The following is a 21848-nucleotide window of genomic DNA, read 5'->3' as shown; positions in this document are numbered from 1 at the left end:
GTAGTCATAGTCATACCTTATTGATCCTGGGGGAAATTGGTTTTCGTTACAGTTGCACCATAAATAATAAATATTAATAGAAATGGTAATAGTAATATTACTATTAGTAAATAGTAATAGTCATAGAAATAATAAATAGTAATAGAATAGTAATAGAAAATAGTAATAAATAGTTAAATAGTAATATGTAAATAAATTATTGAAATAAGTCCAGGACCAGCCTATCGGCTCAGGGTGTCTGACCCTCCAAGGGAGGCGTTGTAAAGTTTGATGGCCACAGGCGGGAATGACTTCCTATGACGCTCTGTGCTGCATCTCAGAGGAATGAGTCTCTGGCTGAATGTACTCCTGTGCCCAACCAGTACATTATGTAGTGGATGGGAGATATTGACCAAAATGGCATGCAACTTAGACAGCATCCTCTTTTCAGTCACCACCGTCAGGGAGTCCAGTTCCATCCCCACAACATCACTGGCCAGAGTCCGGTTCCATCCCCACAACATCACTGGCCTTATGAATGAGTTTGTTGATTCTGTTGGTGTCTGCTACCCTCAGCCTGCTGCCCCAGCACACAACAGCAAACATGATAGCACTGGCCACCACCGACTCGTAGAACATCCTCAACGTCGTCCGGCAGATGTTAAAGGACCTCAGTCTCCTCAGGAAATAGAGGTGGCTCTGACCCTTCTTGTATTCAGCATCGGTGTTCTTAGCTTATTGTCAATTCGTAACCCTAGGTATTTAATCCTCCACCATGTCCACACTGACCCCCTGGATGGAAACAAGGGTCAGTGGTACCTTAGCTCTCCTCAGGTCTACCACCAGCTCCTTAGACTTTTTCACATTAAGCTGCAGATAATTCTGCTGACACCATGTGACAAAGTTTCCTACCGTAGCCCTGTACTCAACCTCATCTCCCTTGTTGATGCATCCAACTATGGCAGAGTCATCCGAAAACTTCTGAAGATGACAAGACTCTGTGCGGTAATTGAAGTCTGAGGTGGAGAGAAAGGGAGACAAGACCATCCCCTGTGGAGCCCCAGTGCTGCTGATCACCCTGTCAGACACACAATGAGGGATGTTTAACAGCTGTGGTACGGTTTGAATGCCATAACCACCTACAAAGTTAAATCTTGAGACATAGGGGACAGCAGAGTTTCACTTCCAGATGAGCTTAATGCTCACTTTGGCCACCAGAACAGAGAGGAACCATCACACACCCCCTGTGTCTCCCAATGATCCTTTGGTCTCAGTATCTGAAGATGGCTTGTAGGCTGCCTTCAAGAGAGTGAATCCAAGGAAAGCAGCTGTTCTGGATGGAGTATCTGGCTGTGTACCAAACACTTGTGCCGACATACATCAACTGGTTGGTGTATTCATGGATATCTTCAACCTCTTGCTCTGGCAGTGTGTGGTACCCACCTGCTTCGAGCAGGCTTCATTTGTACCGGTGCCCAAGAAGAGTGTTAACCTCTCTAAATGACTGTCACCCAGCAACACTTACATACATGGTGATAAAATGTTTTGAGAGGCTGGTGTTGAAACATATCAGCTCCTGTCTGAATGGTGACTTGGATCCACTTCAGTTCGCCTACTGAAGCAACAGGTCTACAGTAGATGCTATCTCGTTTCCTCTTCACACAACCCTGGAACATCTGGATGCTCTTTCTCTGTTACAGCTTGACAGTTAACACCATCATCCCCTCAAAACTAATCGGTAAGCTCCAAGACCTGGGCCTCAATACCTCCTTGTGCAATTGGATCCTGGATTTGCTCATTTGTAGACCCCAGTCAGTTTGGGTTGGCAAAAACATCTCCTCCACAATCTCCATCAGCCTGTAAATCTGTGTCGCAGGGCTATGTACTTAGTAGAGGCCCCCGCGACACAGATTTACAGGCTGAATTGTAGCAGCAGGATTCAGCCGCCAGATGTGTCCGAGCACTATGTACGGACGCAGATTTACAGGCTGAATCAAAGCGGTGAAGTCGGTTATATCCAAGCAGCAGAACCTGTTGTACGAATGGAGAGTTAAGTGCTGGGCCAGATTGAAAAAGTCAGTGTGTCGGAGGCTGTGGTGAGGGGCGGGCCACTTCAGATCGCTGCTCGTTTACTCAGTTCTGCGCTGAACTGTGAGATTCTCTTGCAGACTTCAGTTTGGAACACTGTTTGGTTGTGGTTACTGTTTGCATAATTTTTCCACTACACATTGGGTGTTTGGTCTTTTTATGGATTATATTTTATTTTCTTATGGACGTGATGTGGTTTTTTTTATATACAGCAGCAGGTGCGTTTAAAAAAAAAAAGGGCCTGGAAGATCATTGGGGATACCAGTCACCCCAATCATAAACTCTTTCAGCTGCTTCCATCGGGCAAATGATACTGCAGCATTAAAGCCAACGGGTTACAGGACGGCTTATTTCTACAAACCATTAAACTTTAAATTTACATGTCTGTAGATTGTGACAGAGTCATAACAAAGATTTTTACTCACGTTGTGGGGCAGATGTAAGATATAAATAAGTTAAATTCTGTCCTTATTCTCCACATACTGTGTATTTGACAGTCTTTTTTTCAAGAATCTGTGGTTTGTTTCTGGGTTTCTTTGTTTTGTGGTACCCGTAAGTACACGAATCTCAAGTTGCATAAAGTTAACGTATATACTTTGAGAATAAAATGCACTTTGAACTTTGTCCTGCACCCATCATAAATACAATTGCGATGAAAGCATGGGAGTGCCTCTACTTCCTCAGGAGCCTGGAGGTTCAGCATGTCCTCAAAAACCTTGGCAAACTTCTTTCGATGTGTGGTGGAAAGTGTGCTGACTGGCTGCATTACGGCCTGGTATGGAAACACCAATGCCTTTGAGCTGAAAATCCTGCAAAATTTAGTACATTCAGCCCAGTATATCACGGACAAAACCCTCCCAAATATTGAGCACATCTATATGAAACGTTGCTGTAGAAAAACAGCATCTACCATCAAAGATCCTCACCGCCCAGGCCATGCTCTCTTTTCTCACTGCTGCCATCAGGTAGAAGGCACAGGTGCCTCTGGATTTGCACCACCAGATTCAGGAACAGTTACTACCCCTCAACCGTCAGGCTCTTGAGCAAAAGGGGATAGCTACACTCATTTAAAGACTTGTATTATTATTTAATGCTCTTTATTTATTGCTATTTATTTATCTTCTTTTGCAGTTTGTTTAGTTCACAGTTCCTGATGTTTACAATGTACAGATCCTGTTTACAGTTACTGTTCTATAGATTTGCTAAGTATGCCTGCAGAAAAAGAACCCCAGGGTTGTATGTGGTGACATGTATGTACTCTGATAATAAGTTTTGAGACTGGCAGTTTTGTCGAGCTCCAGGGTGGGATTTGATTTGCAATCTTGTGCCTTGGGTTATTAATCAAGTGTAAAGATGGTGGCCTTACAGTGTGTCACTTGACCGGCTGGGTTTTCTAAAGTATTCTGATGTCTGAGTTTGAGTTATCACTACTATGAAGGAGTAAATGTTGCCTGTGTTAAGTCAATTGAATTAAATTGAAATATCCTCAAGCTAAATGAAACAAAACTTTGGAGAGAAATTGGGCAGGAAGCAAATATACAGCAGGTTTGATAGCTTGTCAACACAAACACAATAGATTCTGCATATGCTGGCATGCACACACGCACATGCACGTCTCCCGGTGACCGTGTGGGTTTCCTCTAGGTGCTCTGATTTCCTCCCACAGTCCAAAGACATACTGGTTTATAAGTCAGTTGGTCATTGTAAATTGTCCTGTCATTGGGCTAGGATTAAAATTGTGGGACTGCTGGGAGACGAGGCTCAAAGCTGCAGAAGGGCCTATTCTCCACAATATCCCAATAAATAAAGAAAGTGCTGGAGAAACTCAGCAGGTCAGGCAGTATCTATGGAGGAAAATTAACTGTTCCAGTTTTGGGCCAGAACCCTTCACTGCCTGCCTTGCTGTGTTACTGCAGTATTTTGTGTTGATAGCTCGTCTTATATCCTTTTCTGTTTCCTTTTGAAGAAAGGAAATATGGTACAATCTCAGAGTGGAAGGGAGTTTTCAAGCGTAGCTGCTCTGATAATGTGGTGGGGGGAATATAACAAGTGATCCTTTTTTTACATGCACATTTTCTGCCAGCAGCAGTGTGACGGTGAACATATTTGTTGTAGTGATTTTTGGTCGAGGATTGCTGTTCAAAATGCTGAGAAAGTTGTGAAAGATTGCCTGACAGGATTAGAGTTTAACTATTCATCTGAAGTACAGCACTGCTGACAATGTGGCTGCTCTGCAGTCCTGTACCGAAGGTGTCAGCACAGATCTGAGCTGAAGCTTTCTTTCTACAACTATCTAGCTGAAAGCCACATTTCCTCCTCTTTCCTGTTTGCCAGCATGGGGAATTGGTAAGTTTCATTAATTAAGTTCCACTTAATTTTCCATTTTGTTGTCCTCTGAGGTTAACTTTTTTTCCCCCTATTTACCATGGCCTGGTGCAAGTTGATGGGACTAGGCAAATTAATGTTTTGGCATAGACTAGATGGGCCAAAGGGCCTGTTTCTGTGCGTCAGTGTTCTATGTCTCTATCTCTTTTAATCCTGGTCCTCTGTACCCTCCCTCGCGCACATAATTGATTTTCTGTGGTATGGAGTCCAAAACTTTGGTAGAATGACCTGTCCACTCTGTGTAAAATAAACACTGATAAACCTTGAAAAATCTGCTGTCCAAGCCCCACGTTCTCCATTTTTGATTAAGGTTTTCAATTCTTTGTCACATAGACCAGATGTTGAAAGTGCTGATGGTTGTCTTTCTAAACCTGTTGAGTACTGTCCCTTGCATAGTTATGTAAATATCTCCAATTAAGGTTCAAAGCTTTCTATTTCACAATGTTGAACTTAATTCATCATTAGCTGGGTAAATTTCGTAACTATTTAGTCCTGTCAATATCCTGCTGTGTTCTTTATCTCTCCTGCCCTCTTTCTGAGTATTCTAGGCCGGTTTAATAAACTTGCATTAATTTTCCCTGTAGCTTGCTAAAGCAAACTGCAGGGGTCTCGGCACTGTTTACACAGGCTGCTTTTCCATTCTCCCCTCCCCTCTTTCTGTCATTTTCTTTGCTAGAAAATTCCTTTATCAATAATGGGTGCAATTTTTATCTTCCCCACCTTGTTTTCTGCTTGCAAAACTTTCTGATTTAGACAAAATGGATAGGAACTTCAACTGTTGTTAGCCAGTTGAGTATGCAACGTCCTTTTCTACTCGGGGCTTCAAGGGAGATGCACTGCCATCTACAATATCTTCAATCTCTTCACAATCTAATTATTTATGTTCTTCATTTCTTCTCCCTTTTGCAATAGATTTCATTTCTTTATCTACTATCATTGTTAAAGACCTGTGCTTAAAATGTATCACGTCTTTTGTGGAGAAGGGCTGCAGGTCAGGCCAGACCGGTGGCTAGAGAGGGGAAAGTTAACTTTTAAGTCATGGACTGGTCAGTAGAACAAACGCTGGAAAGAATTGTTTTTTAAATTGCAGAGCAGGAGCAGAGAGAACAAAAGGAATGATGAGATTGAGACTGACTAATGCAATTGCCGGTGGTCCTGGCTGACGGGGCAGTGAAGCCTTGTTAATTGCAGATGAGTTGTCTGAGGGGAAGTGTAAGCCAAAGGCCAGGGACGGCGAAAGACAAAATAATGCTGGAATAGTGAGACGCGTGACACATCTTGGCGTGACGCCATTAAGGGTTGGGTGTTCCAGAGTTCGGAGTTCAATTCTGGCGCCATTCTGTAATGAGTCTCTGAGGAATGCACAGGTTTTCCCCGGGTGCTGCAGTTTCCTCCCACAGGTCAAAGATGTACTGGGTAGGTTAGTTGGTCATTGTAAATTGTCCCATGATGAGGCTAGGGTTAATTAGAATTGTTGGATTGCTGAGATTGTGTGGCTCAAAGGGCTGGAAGGGTTTACTCTTCACTTTATTGCTAAATTAAAATAAATAACAATTGCTGGATTTTATTTCTCTCCTGTTTCCCACGTTTTACAACATAGAGGCAATCTAGACCATCAAATCTCTGCTGGCTGTCAGTATTCTTATCAAATCAATCAGCCTGTTTGTATCCCTATAATTCATTTTCTCTTGGCCTCAGCTCTCCCCAATTCACTGTCCGATTAACCTACTAACCTTCACGTTTTTGGGATGAGAGGCGTATGTGGTGTACAGACTCCACACAGCTAGCACCAGGGATCAGGATCGAATGCTTGTGTGACTTAAGCATTTCGCGTATCTCTATTTGCTTCCACTTCATAGAAGGTGTATAAATTTAAATCATTATCGTGGTTATGTCTCTCCCTTCATCATTTATTTTAAAGTGTATGTATTCTTTGAACCTTGTCTTCAGAATCAGGTTTAAAATCACTGGCATTTGTCGTGAAATTTGTTAACTTAGTGGCAGTACAGTGTAATACTTAATAATAGAAAAAAGAAATGAGTAAATCAATTACATTAAGTGTATGTGTGTATATATTTATTTAAATTAAAAATAGTGCAAAAACAGAAATAATAAAAGTGAGGTAGTGTTCATTGGTTCAATGACCGTTCAGAAATCGGAAGAAGCTGTTCCTGAATTGCTGAGTGTGTGCCTTCAGGTTTCTGAACCTCCTTCCTGACAGTAACAATGAGAAGAGGGCATGTCCTGCGTGATGGGGGGTCCTTAATAATGGACATTGCTTTTCTGAGGCATGCTCCTTGAAGATGTCTTGGATACTCTGGAGGCTAGTACCCAAGATGGAACTGACTAATCTCTCAGTTTTTTTTGTAGTTTCTTTCGATCCTATGCAGTAACCCCCCCCAACCCCCCTCCATATCAGATGGTGATGCAGTAGAATGCTCTCCACAGTACATCTGTAGAAGTTTTCGAGTATCTTGGGTGACAATCCAAGCTCCTAATGAAATATAGCCGCTGTGTGTCTTCTGCACGTCTCTATCACTTTGTTTCTCAGTTTAGTTGCCAGCCCATGCCTGCTGCTTGCCGGTTGTGTTCCTTCACTTTTGTATGCTTTAGACTGGTGATTTCAGTCTTTCTCCCTCTTCCTCTACCTCTTAACCTTGCAGTTGAGTCCCTCGTGTCATTTTCATCTCCCTCTTATTATTTGTATCAGCTGCAAGTCAGAAGGTGGCCTGTGGGGAGTTCGCAGCCGCAAATTCGTATCTCGCTCCCCAAAGGACAAAGTTTCTCAATCCAGTGACTTTCTGTGGCCACTTTGTTTCAGTGATCTCAGCTGGAGGACAGACTGCATGTGTTTCAAAACAGGACTGCTACCTTCCCACTGAAACAGAAATAGTTAAAGAGGCAGGGTTAAGTAAAAGTTCCACATTAACCTGCTTTGTAAACAGACATCACACATCAAAGTTGCTGGTCAAAGCAGCAGACCAGGCAGCATCTCTAGGAAGAGGTGCAGTCGACGTTTCAGGCCGAGACCCTTCGTCAGGACTAACTGAAGGAAGAGTGAGTAAGGGATTTGAAAGTTGGAGGGGGAGATCCAAAATGATAGGAGAAGACAGGAGGGGGAGGGATAGAGCCAAGAGCTGGACAGGTGATAGGCAAAAGGGGATACGAGAGGATCATGGGACAGGAGGTCTGGGAAGAAAGACAAGGGGGTGGGGACCCAGAGGATGGGCAAGAGGTATATTCAGAGGGAGAAAAAGGAGAGTGAGAGAAAGAATGTGTACATAAAAATAAGTAACAGATGGGGTACGAGGGGGAGGTGGGGCCTAGCGGAAGTTAGAGAAGTCGCTGTTCATGCCATCAGGTTGGAGGCTACCCAGACGGAAGATAAGGTGTTGTTCCTCCAACCTGAGTGTGGCTTCATCTTTACAGTAGAGGAGGCCATGGATAGACATGTCAGAATGGGAATGGGATGTGGAATTAAAATATGTGGCCACTGGGAGATCCTGCTTTCCCTGGGGGACAGAGCGTAGATGTTCAGCAAAGCGGTCTCCCAGTCTGCGTCGGGTCTCGCCAATATATAAAAGGCCACATCGGGAGCACCGGACGCAGTATATCACCCCAGTCGACTCTCAGGTGAAGTGTTGCCTCACCTGGAAGGACTGTTTGGGGCCCTGAATGGTGGTAAGGGAGGAAGTGTAAGGGCATGTGTAGCACTTGTTCCGCTTACACGGGTAAGTGCCAGGAGGGAGATCAGTGGGGAGAGAATGGGGGGGATGAATAGACAAAGGAGTTGTGTAGGGAGCAATCCCTGTGCAATGCAGAGAGGGGGGGGAGGGAAAGATGTGCTTAGTGGTGGGATCCCGTTGGAGGTGGCGGAAGTTACGGAGAATAATATGTTGGACCCGGAGGCTGGTGGGGTGGTAGGTGAGGACCAGGGGAACCCTATTCCTAGTGGGGTGGCGGGAGGATGGAGTGAGAGCAGATGTAAGTGAAATGGGGGAGATGCGTTTAAAAGCAGAGTTGATAGTGGAGGAAGGGAAGCCCCTTTCTTTAAAAAAGGAATACATCTCCCTCGTCCTAGAATGAAAAGCCTCATCCTGAGAGCAGATGCGGCGGAGGCGGAGGAATTGCGAGAAGGGGATGGCGTTTTTGCAAGAGACAGGGTGAGAAGAGGAATAGTAACTTTGATGTGTGTTGCTTGAATTTCCAGCATCTGCAGAATTCCTGTTGTTTTTGTAAACAGACATAAAATGATTGCCAGATTTAACTGTTCAGCAAGAATACCTACTGATGAAGGAATGTTATGTGAAGTCCTCCTGTAGGCTGGTGACTGGGTATCCTGTGGTGAATGATTCGGTTTTCAACTCCGCAAAGTGTCTCCACCACCGAGGCGATGGGATGTTCAGTACATGCCTTGATGGGTGCAGCTATCACAATATAATAGAAAATCAAAATCCGATTTAATATCACTGGCATATATTATGAAATTTGTTAAATAACTAGTGCAAAAATAGAAATAAAAAGTAATGAGGTTGTGTTAATGGGTTCAATGTCCATCTAGAAATCGGTTGACTGAGGTGAAGAAGCTGTTCCTGAATCGCTGAATGTGTGCCTTCAGGCTTCAGTACCTCCTCCCTGATGGTAACATGAGAAGAGGGGATGTCCTGGGTGATGGGGATCCTAATGATGGATGCTACTGTTTTTTAGAGGCATCGATCCTTGAAGATGTCCTGTATATTATGGAGGTTAGTGCTCGTGATGGAGCGAAGTTTACAGCTCTCTCCAGATTATTTGGTCTTTTGCAGTAGCCCTCCACCCCACCCACCCACCCAGTGATGCACTAACTACTCTCCTCTCTGCCTACAGGAACATTTTCGACCTTTACCAGCCCCAAGATAAAGTAGGCAAGATAAATAAAGGCTTCTGTTTCAAAAGTGACCTTGCAGATGTTGAGACTTTTACACTAGTGGGAGAATCTCAAACAAGGGAGTCATTAAAATAAAGTCTGGTGGGAATCTATTCTGGTAGAACAGGGGGCGTTTTTGGAACCCTCCTCCCCAGGGTGTTGTAGAAGCCCAATCATTACGGGTAGTTAAAGGGGAGGTTGATTTTTTTTGTTGTTGGATTGGGAAACTGGCACAGCCTTGAAGGTGTTGGCCTACTCTTACTCCTCTTTCCTTGGGTTTCTGTGATGATGTCCTGTGTGATGCCTTAGAGTCCTGATGCTCAGCAAGCTGTTGAAATCTTCCTGGTGCACTTAATTATGTTGTAATATAAATAAAGACAGCATTGCACAGCAAGGTGATGCAAAATGAGAGTTGATTTAATAACCAGATTATCTTTCCTTTGGGTTTTAGTTGAGGGATAAATATTGATCAGACCCTCCCTAGTGAAATTTTGCTTCCCTGAAAGTGTGAGAGAGACCTCAGCCTAGGTACAGTTTGTTAATGCTGTATCGCTTACTATTTGCTAGACTAAATCTCGTGGGCTGAGGTTTTTAAGGGGAAGGTTGCACCCTGCAGGGAGAAAGCTGTGGTGTCTACTGAATGCTAGAAGTGGTTGCCATGGAAATGTTGGTCATTCAAATGTCCTATTTCAGTCAATATTTCCAAGTGCAATTATAATTGCACCGTATAAAGGATCAAACAGCTGAGCCAGACGGTATTCTCCCAGTTGATAGAGGAGCTAAGTCTAAGGTGTGCCCAATTGAAATTCCTTTCCCTAAATTGTACATGGTGTGTACCGCTGAACTATATGTGGTGCATAAAAGGTGATATCAATCCTGTGTCTCCATATGGTAGGCCGGGGCAGTTTGTACCATTTGCCTCTGCAGTGTGAAAGGGGCAATATATACCCCACCTGTGTACACAGTAGGCAAGGGGCAGTGTATGCTCCCCACCTTTGTGACTATGGGCAAACAGGGATGAAATTGCTTTGGCATTGAATTTCAATGCAAACTCTTTGTGTGAACAGCCAAGACCTCTGACTGCAGTCGCTGTAGAATGTGTGTATTTGATGTCAGGGCAAGATTAGACTCGATTGCTGTGTTCTCTGTGATAAGTGTCTGCTGTCTAACCGACCCAGCACTGGATGAGTTGTTAATAAAACCATAAGACAAAGGAGCAGAAGTCAGCCATTCGGCCCATCGAGTCTGCTCTGCCATTTTATCATGAACTGATCCATTCTCACATTTAGTCCCACTCCCCTGCCTTCTCACCATAACCATTCCAGTAACCCCAGTGATGTACTCGAGTTTTAGTGCAGATTCACAGATGTGGGACAGAGAAAATATAATTTATGCCTCTATAAACTTGGAACCAACATGGGTACCACTAACTGACTGAGTTACTCACTGACACAGTTGTCATCAGATTTGTGTCCGTTCTGATATTGAAGTGTGAATGGTGATTAGGGTCTGGAATTGGTGAATTCTCTTGAACTTGTTCTGCCCTTGCTGAGTGCCACATTCTGAATACACTATGCCACACCATCAGCAAACCAGCACCCCTCCCCACACTCCCCCACCCACAATGTCAGCAAGTTGTCAGCAGTTTCACCTGCATGTGGGTTCCAGCAGTTAAACCTTCACCACTGCATTATAGCACCAAAGTGCCCTTATTTATTATGGCACAAGCAGAGGCCATTCAGCCCATTGGGACCATGTCAGCCACCATGTGCAATTGCATCAGTCCTCTCCATATTAGTTACTTCACAGGTCTTTCACCTTCTCCCTCTAACAGCATTGCAGGTAAACCAGGGAGTGCAGCAATGCATGAAGACAGCTCACCACTACCTGCTCCAGGGCATCGGGGCGGGGGGGGGGGTGCATTCTAGTGTGGCCACATCCCTTAAATGAATATCAAAACAATTGCTGGCAGCTAATTCTCTCTCAGAAGTGCATCAACTCCCCTTTGACTCTTGCTAATTAACAACACCAGGAGCAATTTACTGTGGCCAATTAACCTGCCCACATGTATCTGGGACATGGGAAGAAAAGCACGTTGCCCAGGAGAAACCCACAGACACAGGAAGAATGCATGAACTCCAGTGTGAGCAGCCAAGGTCAGAATGGAATCCGGGCAGCTGAGATTGTGATTACTGTTCCAATGTACCACCATTGATGCTGCTAATCAGTTCACCCATACCTTACAATGGCTTATCGCCTGGCCCAAATAGCCAGCTGAAACTTCTGTATTAATGCTAAGTTATAAAATAAAATGCTGGCAATGTCCAGAAAGTCAGGCAACATCTGTGGAGAGATAGTGAGTTACGTCTTGGGTTGATGACTCTTCACTGGAACTGCTTTGTTGGTGAGTCGGTGCTTGCTGAGAAGATGCAGACACAGAGTTGACCAGATACGGAGACTGCCATGAGAACTTACACTGGTTGGTCTGGTGTTTGAGGCCATGTTCAATGGTTCCATTTGATATCAGAGAATGTATGCAATATACAACTTGAAATTCTTACTTTCTGCAGTCATCCTCAAAACAGAAGAAAACTTCAAAAATGAATGACAAAACGTAAGAACCCCAAAGCCCCGTACCCCCACCTTCCACGCTCAAGCAGCATCAACCCTCCCCCCCCCCCCCCGCCACTCTTTCTAGCCGAAAGCATCAGTACTCTCATCACCCACTATGGAAGTAATCAGCAAAGCCCCAAAGAAAGACCATGGTCTACAGTCCATCAAAAACTACTGTTCATCACAACAGTTCAACATTCCTCCATGCTCTTTGTGTCACTAACGAGGGAGAGAGAGAGAGATATCACTCCTTCCACAGTGAGAGGGGAGACAAACAGTCACTGTTCCGATGTTAGTCTGTCTGTAGCGCTGCTGTTATTTCGAGTTACCCCGACTTGAGAATCGGCATGAAGCTCTCACTCATCATTGGGTGGGGTGGAGGGGAACGATCACCTGAGTGCAGAGGATTCTGACAGCAGTGCACACTGTCTCAGTGTTCCGGCTTCCTGCAACGCTTCAGTTTGAGACACTGGCCAGAAATCAGGGCCTCACGAGGCTGCACTCCAAAGGCACCCATCTTCTGGCAGCTCCTGGAGATCAGTGAGCCTTAAGGACGGGAACACATAGCCGTGCAGAACCATGATTTGAGTGTAGCTGTAGATCTTGGACTCTGACAAGATCCTAGCCACCCCGAAAAGGGAAATGGAAACATGCTGTTGTTTGAAGTTCTACCTCCATTCATTTTCTGTGGCTGTGTTTCTTCCCTGGATTGCTCTCTGTTCTGATGCTGGGTCACAGCTTGGTACACGGGGTAGTACATCCAGCAATGTTGCTACTGTTATGCTCATGTTCCTTCACACTACCATTCCAACACTGGCTGTAACATTCCCCACCTGTGTTTTATTACCTACTTGAAAACTTCACTGTGAATTATTAGTCTTCATTTTTTAAAATATTATCTTGAGAGTTTAATAAGGCTTCCAAAGAAAACAAGTCCTGGTTCATAACCTTTTGTCATAATTAAATTCTTGTAGTCATTTATAAGTATAGGTATCCTGATTTAATCTGGATTTAACTTTTCCATAATAGGTTGGCTAAATATCTTCTCCCCTCTCTGGGTGATGTGCAGTGGTAACTCACCATGGATACTAATGCAATGATGCAAATGCCCTATATTGGCCAGGCCTGGTGTCAGCTATCAATCATAAAGGGAGTATCAGCTCCACAATTTGACCTTCGCCAAACATAGAGGAAGCCAAGGAAAAAGTTGTCAAAAGCCAGGAACTGTCTGAAGCTGTGGGCTGATTTAGAACAGAGAAAACTTGCAGCACAATACAGGCCCTTTGGCCTACAATGCTGTCCTGAACATGTACTTACTTTAGAGATTACCTAGGGTTACCCATTGCCCTCTATTTTTCTAATCTCCATGTACTTATCCAAGAGTCTCTTAAACGATCCTATTGGATCTGCCTCCACCACTGTCGCCTGCAGCCAATTCCACGCACTCAACACTCTGCGTTTTTAAAAAAAACAACAACAACCTTACCCCTGACGTCTCCTCTGTACCTTCTTCCAATCACCTTAAAACTGTGCCCTCTCATTTTCCCATTTCAGCCCTGGGAAAAAGCCTCTGACTATCCACACGCTCAGTGCCTCTTATCATATTAGACACCTCTATCAGGTCACCTCTCATCTTCCTTTGCTCCAAGGAGAAAAGGCCAAGTTCACTCAACCTATTCTCATAAGGCATGCTTCCCAATCTAGGCAACATCCTTGTAAATCTCTCCTGCATCCTGTCTATGGTTTCCACATCCTTCCTGTAGTGAGGTGACCAGAACTGAGCACAGTACTCCAAGAGGGGTCTGACCAGGGCCCAATATAGCTTTAACATTACCTCTTGGCTATTGAACTCAATCCCATGGTTGGTGAAGGCCAACATATTGTATACCTTCTTAATCATACAGTCAACCTGCGCAGCAGCTTTGAGTGTCCTATGGACTCGGACCCCAAGATCCCTCTGATCCTCCACACTGCCAAGAGTCTTACCGTTAATACTATATTCTGCCATCATATTTGACCTACCAAAATGAACCAACTCACACTTATCTGGGTTGAACTCCATCTGCCACTTCTCAGCCCAGTTTTGCATCCTATCAATCTCCCGCTGTAACCCCTGACAGCCCTCCACACTATCCACAACACCCCCAAGCTTTGTGTCATCAGCAAATTTACTAACCCATCCTTCCACTTCCGCATCCAGGTCATTTATAAAAATCTCGAAGAGCAGTGGTCTCAGAACAGATCCCTGAGGTACACCACTGGTCATCGACCTCCATGCAGAATATGACCTGTCTACAACCACTTTTTGCCTTCTGTGGGCAAGCCAATTCTGGATCCAGAAAGCAATGTCCCCTTGGATCCCCTGCCTCCTCATTTTCTCAATAGGTCTTGCATAGGATACCTTATCAAATGCCTTGCTGAAATCCATATGCACTACATCTATGGCTCTACCTTCATCAGTGTGTTTAGTCACATCCTCAAAAAATTCAATCAGGCTCGTAAGGCACGACCTGCCTTTGACAAAACCATGTTGACTATTCCTAATCGTATTATGCCTCTCCAGATGTTCATAAATCCTGCCTCTCAGGATCTTCTCCAGCAACTTACCAACCGCGGAAGTAAGACTCACTGGTCTATAATTTCCTGGGCTATCTCTACTCCCTTTCTTGAATAAGGGAACAACATCTGCAACCCTCCAATCCTCCTGAACCTCTCCCTTCCCATTGGTGAGCAAAGATAATTGCCAGAGGCTCAGCAATCTCCTCCCTCACCTCCCACAGTAGCCTGGGGTATATCTTGTCTGGTCCCAGTGACTTATCCAACTTGATGCTTTCCAAAAGCTTCAGCACATCTTCTTTCTTAATGTCTGTATTCTCAAGCTTTTCAGTCCACTGTAAGTCATCCCTACAATCGCTAAGTTCCTTTTCCGTAGTGAATACTGAAGCAAAGTACTGTATTCATTAAGTTCCTCTGCTACTTCCTCCAGTTCCATACAAACTTTTCCACTGTCACATTTGATTGGTCCTAATCTCTCGCGTCTTATCCTCTTGCTCTGCACATACTTGTAGAATGCCTTGGAGTTTTCCTTAATTCTGTTCGCCAAGGCCTTCTCATGGCCCCTTCTGGCTCTCCTAATTTCATTCTTGAGCTCCTTCCTGCTAGCCTTATAATCTTCTAGATCTCTATCATTACCTGGTAATAACTCTCCAACCAAACGGCATGAGGGCCCATCAAATTATTCCCAAGGCAGAAGAGAAGTTATTTTAATGATTGCTGTGCTCAGGTAGTGGGTAGTGGCTCCATATGTCGCTACTACAGGGCGTGACGACTCTGCCTTACACGAGTCCCGGGCTTAGCTGGCTCCAACTGACAGTACCTGGTATGGGCCCCTATCCAGGATTACGGATCCCACTGCCTTGTGGGTATCTTCGGGAGAAGAGAAGGCTAAGGAGTAAACCCTACACAAATCCGGAGTGGAGCCCCGGAGGCGGTTAGATGATGTATCACGTCACCTCCCGGCAGCTCCTGCAGCCAAGCTGATGCCAAATGTACTGCTTCGCATTCCTTTGGACCACATCCGCGAGGCAGAGAGGGGGATCTTGATGTCTGGGCAGCCCAGGATCTCCATATTCATCGCCCAGGTCTGCGCCCAGTCCTAAACCGGGCGCATCCATTGTCTACTTAGAGCCATGTTGATGATACGCTCAGAAATTGGGGTGCAGATTTTAAAATAGTCACCTTTCCTTGCAAATAATTGATACATTGGAACATCAGGTCTGCAGGGATTCTGTTCCATCTTCATCTTGGGCAGTTTCAATGTGGTGAAGAAAAGCTTTGCATTGGATATGATGCACTGCGTGGAATTGCATCATGTTTTATGTGAGATCAGTAAGACCAGGAGGCTTTGGTCAAATGGTAATTTTGCAAATGCTGTTTGTCCTTCAGTTAAAGTTCTGTTTTGCTTTAACCTTGCTGTCTTGCCTAACTGTTGCAGCACATCCAGGGCTTTGACCTTGGTCCCAGACTCTGGAAAAAGCAAGTTCCACAGTAACCCTTAGAGCTTCTGCAGTTCTTGTGTACATAGATTACTGAAGGATATTCTGTGGCATGACAGAGGCAAAATCGCTTTCACCTGCGTCAACAAGGACTTCTCCATCATAAAGCCAGCAGTCAGGATATTCCCAGCTGATCGGAAGGTTCAATTCCGTTTGTATCTCCTCCGACAGCCCGTGGTCATATCCATGGGTATTCAAAACAGTACAACACAGGAATATGCCTTTTGGTCCACAGTGCCTGTGCTGGTCGTGACAGTCCAGCTAATCCCACCCGTCTCCCCAGGTCCATATCAGACTTTTCCCGGTCTGTATGAATGTTGCAAACACTGCTATTGTGTCTACTTCCACCACCTTCCCTGCTAGTACGTTTCTGGCACTTGCCACTCGTCACTCTGTATAAAAACAAAATTCATCTTGTAAATCTCCTTTAAACTTCTCCCTCACCTTAAAACCACTCCCTCTAGCATTTGACTTTTTTGCATAGGGGAAGGGGACTCTATTGACCCTATATATGCCTCCGGTAATTTTATAAGCTTGTCTTAGGATGTGACAGAATTCAAAGTTGGTTTGATTTGAATTGAACTGTAGAACTGCCAGGAAAATGAAGTGTAGTTCCCCCCACCCCCCACCTTCCTGGTGACATTCCTGTTACCGACTGGTGCTGTAGCAATTAGTGCTGCTTCCTGCCGAATCTAGAGACCTCGTCTTCATCCTGACCTTGGACACCAACTGTGTGGAACTTGCATGTTTTTTGTTTAATCCCCTGGCCACTTTGGTTCTTTGTCCTCCCCTCCCCAGATTCCTCCCACATCCCATAGGACGCATGGTTAATTGGCCTCTGAATGTGGATGGATGGCAGAAGCATCGGGTGTTGATGGGCATCTGACAGGAAGTTAGTTGCGAGGGCACATGGGAAATAGAAAGAAAAATGGGACTGCTGGGATTCCCTTACCTGACGTCATGGCTGAGCATTTCCTACAGTACCATAGTAAGTAGGACAAAATCCGCTTTATGCAGTCACAGTTCCACGGAAAATTAACTGACCTTCCATGTCCTCAGGAGCAGTTCAAAGATCAGGTATCCTGCAGTGATAGAGATCCTCCTGACTCCTCAATCTTTCCACCACTTTCAGCATCTGAGGGCCATGTCAAGACTGTTATTAACCAACACACATCAAAGTTGCTAGTGAATGCAGCAGGCCAGGCAGCATCTCTAGGAAGAGGTACAGTCGACGTTTCAGGCCGAGACCCTTCTTCAGTCACTACGTGGACTACGTAGGTGCGAGAGGGTGGCCTTAAGGGAATTTGTGGAGGCAATATTTTTGTAGCGCAACACACAATGTGCTGGAGGAACTCAGCAGGTCAGGCAGCATCTATGGAAATGAATAAACAGTCGAAGTTTTGGGCCGGGATCCTCCTTCAGGACTGAGAAGGAAGGGAGAAGATGCCGGAATAAAAAAAGGTTGGGGGGAGGGGAATGAGGCTAGCTGGAAGGTGATAGGTGAAGCCAGGTGGGTGAGGAAGATCAGGTGCTGGTGAAGAAGGAATCTGAACAAGATGGCAGATTTTGTACAGTACAAATATGGCTCTTCAACCCACCATGTCCCATGCTAACCTTTCTGTTCACCTACTTTGTTGATTTTGACTGCAGTTGTTCCTTTCCACAAACAAACCAGCTGTAAGTGTGTCACCAGGATTAGGCTTTTATTGCCCATGTCAGAAGTTTGCAGTGAAGGAAGGTGACTGGTGCCTTCAATGCCATGCTGTACTGATGCCAGCAAGCTGGCCCATCTCTGCTCCCAGAAAATTTACTTGACAGTTGTGCTGTGTATCAGGACCAAGGAGCTGCCTGTTTCTATAACTAAATCTTCCCTTGCCATTCTGATGCTGACTGCTCTCTGCACTGTCATTTTCACATGGTTTAATGACCCCGGCAGCAACAGACATTGAAGTCATGACTTATAAATATAAATGAGGAGGGAACTGACTTGGCAGTCCAGTGCTATTTTCAGCCTGATTTATCCAGACTCTGCCCATGACTGTGGTTTAATAGGTTCACTCCCAGTGCTCCTCTGGTACTGTAACAGCTAACAGCTTGCAGCCCCTACCCTGGTGAAGGGAACAGGTGCAGGATTGTATGTGGTGAAATAAAGTTGAATCTGCATTATAACTTCTCCTTCCTTCTGTATCACTGATCTTCTTGCCCAGGGCCAGTTTGCCAGCTATGTGAAATGTTTGTACTGGATATCCCAAATGGTGGCTGAAACTTGGATTATTCCTATGGAATGGCAAGATATTTATTGGATGGGGGGCGGAGGGAGGAGATCAGGATGTGAGTGGTGCATTGGTTGAGAGACTGGATGCAGTGTGCCTTCATTTAAAGGAGTGGGTCTCTGGGGCACCATGCTCATTGCAGCAGTTCTCTGCGAATCTGTTGGTATTTATAGTCAGATTTAGGAATGCGGGAGAAAAAAAAACTTTGCGTGCTGCCCGGAGCCAGTGACCAGTTGAAAGGCAGGTTTTGGAATCCTACAGATCTCCCTGGCACTATTGCCCTTTCAACAGCCATTCGAAGGTGCAAAATGGTCAGTACTTGTGTATGCAGCAGGTTGTGGTGGGCTGATCACTTGGTGGTCATGAGGGAATGTTCAGCACAGCTTTGTGGGCCGAAGGGCCTGTATTGTGCTGATGTAAGTATGGGCTGGATCTCAGAGTAAGAGACTGCAGATGCTGGAAACCTTGAGCAAACAGAATTTAATCTTACGGTAGGTTTGGAGGTGGATGAGTCCTAATGAAGGGTCTCTGCTCTTTTCTCAGCCCTTCATTTCCGTCCGTAGATGTTGTCGGACCTGAGCTCCTCTAGCATCTTGTGTGTGTTGGTCCATTTAAGATGGTGCTGAGGAGGAACAACTTTTCTAAGGGTGGTGTACCTTTGGTATTCTGTACACTGAGCAGACTATGGAGACAGAATTGTAGAACGAGTTTTGGGCTGAGGCAATTGGTATCTCTGGAGGAGTCCAGGGTTTTGGGGAACAGACAAACGTGAAACTGAGGCAGAAGAGATTACGCATGATTGTCTGGAGTATCAACAGCTGACTCTGTATCATTCTGCACTGGCTTGCCCATCACATGGACAGCTCTGACACAACATCCAAGGTCAACCCTGACTAACGGAGGACTTTGGGTATGGAATGGGGGAGTAGATACATGCGGCCTGCTCTCACTACTTGCTCTTCCATTCAGTAAAAGGTTGACTCATGGAGTTTTAATTAAAGTATGGCCTACTGAACTTCCTGTGGTTGTCCTGAAGCTGCTCCAGGGTGTGTCCTGGCATAGCCACTTATGCTGAGTTGAGGTGGGTCTGGTAGGGGTGGGCATCTCCCACCACTGCCCAATGCAGTCTTCGCCAGATTCTCCTGAAAGCATCGACTCTGACTGAATCTCATACTCAATTCCCAACCTTTTACATGCCATGGACTCCGACCCCTGCCACTAATCGAGGGAGGGGCCTGTGGACCCCAGGTTAGGAATCCCTGATCTTGAATGAGGGTTACTCTCTCATAAATATGAGGTGTTCCCTTGTAACCTTCAGAGACATTTTTGCCCCAGCCTTTGAAGCTATCTTCCTCAAAGAATGGTGGAAGCAGGATTTTTGAATCTTTGTTGATCAGAGATAGATGGAATAGCAGACCACCCATGTCACTGAAGGATGAAGCAAGTGAGTGTGGTGGAATGGTCTACATCATTGTTAGGTGACAGTGACTCCCAATTGTCCCCTACCTTGTGGTCATTCTTCAGAGGTGAGTTCAGCCATTGAATGTCATGGTATTTGATTGGAGTTGGGAGAGGGGTCTCATTAATCAGAATTTACCCCAGAGTAGAATGGCACTTGAAGCTAACTTGTCTGTGGACACATGACATAATGGGCAGCTGTAACTTCCTAGTTCATTCCTGAATCCTGGCAGAGTTCCACTAGTTTGGTGGGGGGGGGGGGATTGGGAGGGGTCCTCTGGCTGGTATTTTCAGTGCGCTCTGTCAGCACCAACTGTTGGCTGCCTTTGGACTCTGGCAGGGGTAACTGCCTAACAGGGGTGGGTCTCTGTATTTCTCACCGTGGCCAGTTGTCAGGGTGAGGTACATTCTGGGGGATGAGCATTTGCTCATCTGACCCTTAGAGCAGCACCGAGACCACGTGCTGTGACCTAACCCCACTTGCCTCATAACCACACAGTGACAAATTAAATGTTTGTGATTGATATCGTAAATGCTTCACATCAAATGCCTCCTGCCTGTCGGAAGAGTTTTAAAGAAGATTATTGGTTTGCTTTGAAATAACTGAAGTAGGGCTTTGGTTTGGTTATTTTTCTTTTCTTTTTATTTATACTTTGACATTTTGTGTTTCCCTCTAGCCAGGCAGGTGAGTCAGGTCTTGGTGGGTAAATGAACTTGGGAAAACGGAGTAAAGTCTCAGTCCTTTGAGTCTGATCTTTAATAAGATTACAGATGATCTGTTGACATCATTTGTTTATGTTGGGCTGTAGTACTCTTATCCATCTGCTCTCCTGCCTGCATTTGGAGGATACATTGGCACTTGGCTGGGAAACTTTTGGCTTTCATTCCCAGCCTGTCTGCAGCAATGGTGAACTGGCAAGTTCCACCTCATTCACAGGGCAACAGCTGAGAATAAAGTTAACTTCGAGTTTATTGTCACACGTGCAATTACTTGTACACACAGGTGTAATGAAAAGCTTGTTTGTAATTGTCATAGGCACATCATATCAGGCCAGCAGCATCCATGAGAAAATTGTAAACAAGTTGTGCACAATTTTCACAAGAGAACACAGTTGGAACAAAAATAATCTGTCTGCTTTAGTTCAGAGTTCATAGTTTGATTAACTGTAACAACTAGTTGGTGGTTGTATCTCCTGCTTGAAGATAGCATAATTGAGGGGAAAGTTCTGCTTCCTTTTTAAAAGGTCCAGCTGGTCAGCATGGGCCAGTTGGGCCGAAGGGCCTGTTTGCATGAGGTATAACTTTGACTCGATGCTACCTGGTGAAGGAATCCAGGGATAGGGACATGGTCCTGAAGCTTCCTTACATCTCAGTTGTTGAACTAACCTTCGGAATAAAGTACTGTATATCTAACAGGCTCCGGAATTTCCAAGGGTGGTCATTTGGCTGATTTACCCTGAGGTGCTTTGGAGGCAAGTTGCAGAAAGTATAGAAGTAACAGTTCAGCTATGGGGAAGCCATTGAGTTGAGTGAGGCAGGGAGGATTTCTATAGTTGTGGGTAAAATGTGAAGGGGGTTTGTTATAGAATTATGTAGCATGGATGGAGGCCCTGTGTCCCACCAAGTCCATGTTGTCCTTCAGCCATACAAAGGCATTATCCATCATTACAGGCTATCACCCTCTTCTCATTACTTTTAATTGGGGAGGAGATAGACGAGCCTGAAGACTAACACGCAACATTTTAGGGGCAGCCTCTTCCCCTCTGCCATCAGTTAATAAACACTACCTCATTATTTCTCTTGCACTCTATTTATTTTAGTGCTTTTTATGTCTTGCATAATACTGCTGAAACTAAACAATAAGTTTCATGCCATTTGTCTATGATAATAAACCTGATTCTAATTTTGACTCTGTTTTTCACTAATCCTACCTTAATCCATTTTATACTCCCCAGATTCTGCCACTCACTTGCACATTAAAAGACAATTTACTGCTACCAGATAACCAGCAATCTGCATGTTTTTGCAGGATGTGGAAAGAAACTGGAGTGCCCACTGAGTCATCGGCACTGGCAGCACCAGAGATCAGGG

General features: G+C 45.0%; 1 protein-coding gene across 5 annotated transcripts in view; it reads left to right on the top strand.

Annotated features, from left to right (window-relative positions):
- LOC140187341 (caskin-2-like) overlaps nucleotides 1-21848 on the top strand; it is a 303949-nt gene that overhangs the window by 37140 nt on the left and 244961 nt on the right. The window contains exon 1 of one of the 5 annotated variants that reach the window (XM_072242542.1): nucleotides 9031-9197. The exons of the other annotated variants lie outside the window; for them this stretch is intronic. The gene's annotated coding sequence lies outside the window, so the exon portion shown is untranslated. Of the gene's footprint in view, nucleotides 1-9030; nucleotides 9198-21848 lie in introns of those variants that run through there. 5 annotated transcript variants of the gene reach the window in all.

The sequence above is a fragment of the Mobula birostris genome, chromosome 24 (genome assembly GCF_030028105.1).
Source record: "Mobula birostris isolate sMobBir1 chromosome 24, sMobBir1.hap1, whole genome shotgun sequence".
Taxonomy (NCBI): domain Eukaryota; kingdom Metazoa; phylum Chordata; class Chondrichthyes; order Myliobatiformes; family Myliobatidae; genus Mobula; species Mobula birostris.
This window is presented reverse-complemented; position numbering and strand designations above follow the sequence as displayed.